This window comes from Papaver somniferum, chromosome 3 (genome assembly GCF_003573695.1).
Source record: "Papaver somniferum cultivar HN1 chromosome 3, ASM357369v1, whole genome shotgun sequence".
NCBI lineage: Eukaryota > Viridiplantae > Streptophyta > Magnoliopsida > Ranunculales > Papaveraceae > Papaver > Papaver somniferum.
This window is the reverse complement of record NC_039360.1, coordinates 229,114,596-229,120,859: the sequence shown is the minus strand read 5'-3', so window position 1 is coordinate 229,120,859 and position 6,264 is coordinate 229,114,596. Positions and strand designations below refer to the sequence as shown.

Below are 6,264 nucleotides of genomic sequence, written 5' to 3'. Positions count from 1 at the left end.
GAACCCGGGATGTTGAAATCTTATATATTTAGTCCACTTGAATCTCTTGTGACCGGTTACAGCAGTTACCTGGACTGGTTACACCAATTTCCAGGACCGGTTACACCAATTACACCAATTAACCGGACCGGTCACACTAGTTACCAGGATTGATAACACCAATTACAAGGATCGGTTACACCTTTTACTAGGACCGGTCACACCAGTTACCATGACCAGTTACACCAGTTACCTGGACCGGTCACACCAAAAGAACACACATGCTTCTCACACACTCCCTCAGTCCGTGTGAGAACAGCAAACAAAATGTTAATCGTCCATGTTTTTTGATGGACAAATCTCAACCGTTATCCTCTCGTCTCTTTCAAATCTTGTAAAAAAGAATAAAAAAAAAAGCCCTCTCGTTACACCAATCGATTTTTTTTTCTTGTCTCACTTCTCTTGGAATTTCGCTCATCTCTTTCTCTCTAATCATTCTCCCATCTCTTTTCCCTTCCTCGCAGAAAATACTCTAACTGCGCTACCTTCTTCACTCTCTCATTGTTCTTCACTCACCAGATCTACTAGATGATTCTTCAGTTTACTTCAAGAAACTGCGGCTACAACTTCTCATTGATAGTAACAAATCACCAGATCTACTAGATGCATCCCTATTCGACTTAGGATACTAGATCCGGTAATTGGTTTTGTCATCAGAGAGTATCTCGGTTTTCTGTTCGATTCTCCCATCAAGATAAATTTCTTCTCTATATCTCTTCTGAGGTTTGTTCGATCTTCTCATATTTGTTGAGAAAACAAGGATTCGCAATTTTTATGTTTCTTCATTTGATTTCATGTAGTTTAAATCATGGGTTTGGTTTTAATTTCAGTTTTATGATCTCAGATTTGAGTTAGGTTACTAAATTTGTGTTTGTCTTAACAGTATTTCATCATTCATATATGAAATTTGTGGGTTTGTGATTTTTTCAGATATTGAGTAGATTATTCGAAATCTGAGAAGTAGGAACAATTAGATTTTGGGGGTACTCAAGCACATCAGCTTCGTGATAAGCTTGATTCGTACTCAATTTATGTACCTAAAGCAGAGACATTGTATATACTAATCCATTGCTTTTGCTTTTAAAAGTAGGGTCTGTGAGGATGACATTGATGGAGGAACACTTGAAAATTTTCAAATCTGTACTGGTTGTCAACCAAAAGAGAAGACTTAGATGACATTGATGGTGCTCAGTAAAAAGCTTCATGAACGTGAGGATGTAAATATTTTGTTTTATCTCAATCTGTTTGTAATGCATCAAATTTTTCTTTTAATGTTACACCCAAATTACTTCTAGTTATCCTTGCTGAAGTATTTTTAGATTCTTGTCAATTGATTAGAACACTTATCATCGAGTTTGTTTTTGTAATATGCATTACATTGCACTTTCATGCATTAATGTTACAATTTGGTGTTTTATTTTTTTTGGATGTTGCAGGGGAGCCATCTGACATTGATTAGACTTTGAAGTGCTGAGAATTTGGGGTTGCAAAACATCCAAGCTTGGATTTTATGTTAGCATCTCTGCTTCAGCTCACATCAAGCTTGGATTTTATCATGTTTCGGTACCTCCAATATAGACGAAGTTAACTCACTTGTCCAACCATTTCGAATATGAGATACTAAGAAGTTTTTTATTTACCACTTTTGAATGTAAGGGTAAGACTTGGACCTTAAACCTTGATTGCTGAAGCTCTATCAGTATTCTATATCTAGATTACTTTCTTTATCATATTCTATTATCTACCTTTTCCTAGTAAACAAGCTTGAGCAACTGTGATTGCATCTCTGGAGATAAATTCCAATGGAAGTATCGATAAGTAGGATCTTCGAGAATTTCTGAAATGGGATGTTGTCCATCTCGATTTTCCATCCTGGAAGAATCTGAAGCTGCCGCTCCAACTGATGAGTTGGAGCCTATATGATCCAACTATAGTCCGGTATAAACTTTATGCAACTGTGACACTCTTCCGCTGTTGTGGAACTTTTAATTTTGGCCATTGTCCAGTGTTTATTAGGCACTGGTTCGTTGAGAGTTGGAGCTCAATTCTTGAAAACTGCATCGTCTTTGTTTTAGAGCACATAATCCACATAAAGAAACATTTGTTTCAGCGTTTCTCCTTTAAAGCATAAGTCTTGTTGTCTGTTAACATTTCAACTATGAATTTTTCTTCTTGAGATGAAAAATTAAATATTTCAAGATTACATATTTAATATTGAAATAACTTATGAAAGTCTAGTTTTAGTTTTTCATTTCTTTAGAAAAATTAGTACTTTTTTCGTTGAATGATTTAGTCTAATCTCTGTAACTCATGTTACTAGTAGAGAAAAGAATCTGGTAATATGTACAAGTTCACATTCATAACTTTGACAAATAGGCAAGAGTGCAAGATTATTTGTTGAAGTTTTTTCTTTCAAGTCTTATTTTGGTCAAGAGTGTAAGATTATTTGTTGTTTTATGTAGAAGATAACTTGTTGTTATCGATTTCAACTCCGTAGTTCGATATTTTTCATGTTATTTCATTCTATAAAATCGATTTTCGTCTTGTTATTTGACTTCAGCCAACCTTTTCTGAAGTTCTGCTGTATTGATCAAATAGGGCATTCTTGCAATGGAAGTGATGTTCTGAGTGTTTTTAATAGGGTGTGTAAGAGGAGTAGAGCTTAACACGAGTCTGCAGTTAGCCATCACTCTTGCTTCTAATCTATAGTTTTCTTTTACTGAAGTTATTTTCAATTCTGCATCCTTTATTTTTTGAGGTATTGTATATGTCAGTCACGAAACATGCTTGAGGGCTAGATACATTGTTCATTGGAGACACTAAATATGTTCTTATGTTTTTCATAGTGATGCTTGGTGTAGTTTAGTAATGGTAGTGCAGATGATGGCTAACGCTTTTAGTGAATGATGTTGTTGCTGCCTTATCTAACCTGCCGTATGGTAGAATAGTCACCTTCCGTTCAAAGAAAATAGATGGATAAAGTTATTATGATAGTAGGTATCCTAGATTGTTGCTTTCAGATATTATGATTGTGCAAGATTGTGAGACCTGATAAATATGTATTCCGCCTATTGCAGGTATCTTACAGGCACCTTCAAGTATGCCATTTTGAACAAGATGGATGTGCTGATCTTGAGTAAGCTGTATAGGAGGCCCTAGTTACTTGGATCCTCTTTCCATTGATAAGGTAAACATTTCATGGATTGTGTAGTTGGTTGCTTAAAATTATTGAATTACCGTTTCGGAAAGACCTTGATAAACTTGTATCGATTTCTGCTAGGTTGGATAGACATCGTTCTATATTCATTCACTTACTTGTATAAGTTATCCCAGAAACTAATTACATTGATTGTCGTTTGCAGGAAGTAGTGAACATTCTTATTTGTATGAACCTCTTTGAAGGAAGGAATCATAACAAGTAAGTCGATGGATTACTCACTTTGACTATAATGCATTCTACTGGGCAGCTCTATGTTTTCCGTGGTTTCTTCTATAATTCATTGAATATATGAGGATTAGTTGGTCATCCCATGTTGTGTGAACATAAACAATGAGACTTATCTTCTACATTATACCATGATATCTAAAAGTGGTGAACTGACACCGACTTAAGTAATAGAAATAATTATAACAATGCATATTATGAGAGCAGTTGTTTTGTGGCTCACGTGTTTTTATTCACTGAATATATGGGGATTAGTTGGTCAGCTTCATTAGGTTCAAGAGCTTACTCTGTTCAAAGTTCAACGTACATTAATTTATCTTTTTGCCCAATTTATGGTTGAGGTAAGGTGCCATAGCAGCCATACATAATAGAGAGTAATTGTAGAATGTCTTCCAACAACCTTGTGGTTTACTTTTGCTAAGAATGTCTTGTATTTAAGGTTTTGGGAGTCCAATGTTGTTTCGTGTGGCTGAAACAATAGTTGAGAAGTAAAGATTAAATTTTACAAGTGCATAAGTTGTGTGTTTGGGTTATAATGGACCTCTTTTCATGTTTGGTAAGTTTGTAACCAACAGAATAAGTTGTGAACTGATTGTCTATCAAGTAGAAAAAATTTCAGTAATCCTTGTCCCTTTTGCTAATTCGCTTCTATTTGATTTCAGTACGAGGGAAATACCTCCGAGAGCCTACCTCGTTGTCCCTTTTCCTATGGATATTGGTTAAGCAATGGATTTCATACATGTTGAATGAGGTTCAATTTCTTGAGGAAACTTGGGAATGCTCTAGTACTTCAATGGCATATCAACAAAGGACCAGAGAAGTGGATGATTTGAATGAGTTTGTATAATGAAAGGGAAGGAGTTTGCATTTGCTTCTGATTACTAAATTGCAGATTGAAAAATACAACATTGCAGGCCTGTGTTTCGGTTCATTTATTCTATTGCAGGCCTGTGTTTCAGGTTTAATTGTGCAGGCCTGTAAACTGGAAGTCCAGGTCCATGAAAATGATCTGGGATACCCATTTTTTTAATTGTAACAGAAACAATTGTCACAGGGATAACTGTGACAAACATTGTGAAGTAAAAATAACAGCGTCATCATCCTACTGCTGTTACAATTGAGAGTAACGGTTTAATCGTTATAAAAGCCGTGACAACAGGATGAAACGTGTCGAATGAGCAACTGTTATAAAAGTAAACGGAAACACAAATATATGTTACTTTATTCGTGACAAAAAATGACACATGTCAAAACAATCGTTGCAAGGATTGAATAATACTTATAACCGTTGTTGTATATGTGGATCTTAAAACACGTGTCATATTCTAAATTGTGGTAATAGAGAGTGACAGTGTTAAGATAAATGTGACAAACATGACACGTGTCGCAGTCTTAAAATTAAGCCAGTCGTGGCTATAAATTATCGTAACGCTTTCTATGTGACTGTATCTGGACATGGTCGCAGATAAAACCGTTACAAAATGTCATCACACTAATTTATTATGGCGATTTTACAACAGGTTAAACCGTTACAAATTTGATAAATAACAGTTATAGCCTGTGGCAAAATCCTGGAGATGGTGTAGTGAGAGGATAAGCTGGAGTGGTGGCGACAGACCCTAGAATCGAAGGGCTTCAGACTCAGTAGAACCAAGACTGAATACCTGAAATGTGATTTTGACGAAACCATAATCGATGATGGAGAAATGCTGCTAGACGTACATATCGTACCAAGGAAAGAATCTTTTCGCTACTTGGGATCTATGATCTAGAGTAACAGAGACATAGACGAGGACATCCGACACAGAACTAACTCTGGGTGGGAAAAATGGAGACTCGCAATCGGAGTCCTGTGTGACCGCAAGGTCCCAACTAAACTAAATGAAAAGTTTTATAAAACGGCAATCCGTCCCGCGTTGTTGTACGGGGCGGAGTGTTGGGCGACTAGAAGTCCGCACATCAGGTATCTCCATGTGACATAAATGGGGATGCTAAGATGGGCATGTGGGTATACAAAAAACAACAAAATCCGAAATGATTATATCCATGGTAAACTTGGGGTAGCACCAATGGAGGACACACTCGCGCAACATCGGCTGCGCTGGTTCGGGCACCTCCAGGGAAAACCACCTGATGCCCCGGTTCGCTTAGGATGCATCAAACGGGCTGAAGGAAAAATGAAGCGTAGAGGACGTCCGAAACTGACCTGGGAAGAACTGATTATACGGGATATTAAAGACCGAGGCTTGGAGAGAGAGTTGGCGCTCGACAGAACCGCGTGGAGAGCAGCGATCCACGTGAAGGATGTATGTACATGAGGTACGTGACTCGACCCTTTACTTTTGAATCTCTCTTTCTAGTAGGATTTTTTAAACCGCGAACATGTAAACCGCCACGACAGAATTGTGAAGGGGGGACCCTCCCCTGTAGCTCTGCATCCTTGCGGGATTGTAAAGGGGAATCACCTTGTAGCCCTGCAGCTGGGACATGGAGTATGTGGATACACCACCTATATGGTCGCGAATACGTAATCTTATTGAGGTGATGGGATACTGCACCCTCTGTCCCAAAACGAACAGGACACGAAAGGTGTCAAGGATTAACCTTATATTTGGGTAAGTTGCGTCTAGGCCTGCAGGCAGCCGGTGTAAGAAATTCACCGCACCCCTGGAGATAAGATCTTTTCAAGATTTATCTCCGCCCGACCTGGTACTTACTACTGGAAAAAGGTCTTTGGTTTCTGGTTTCGGGTTTCTAGGGATAGATCATTGCAATGGACT

At 37.7% G+C, this 6,264-nt stretch overlaps 1 long non-coding RNA gene across 1 annotated transcript; it reads left to right on the top strand.

Moving 5' to 3' along the window:
- The first annotated feature begins 893 nt into the window (after positions 1-893).
- On the top strand, positions 894-4,648 carry LOC113362236. Its single transcript, XR_003365646.1, has 5 exons — positions 894-1,256; positions 1,476-1,977; positions 3,117-3,226; positions 3,402-3,457; positions 4,147-4,648. It is a non-coding gene; the product is annotated as an uncharacterized LOC113362236 (long non-coding RNA).
- The last annotated feature ends 1,616 nt before the right edge of the window (positions 4,649-6,264 follow it).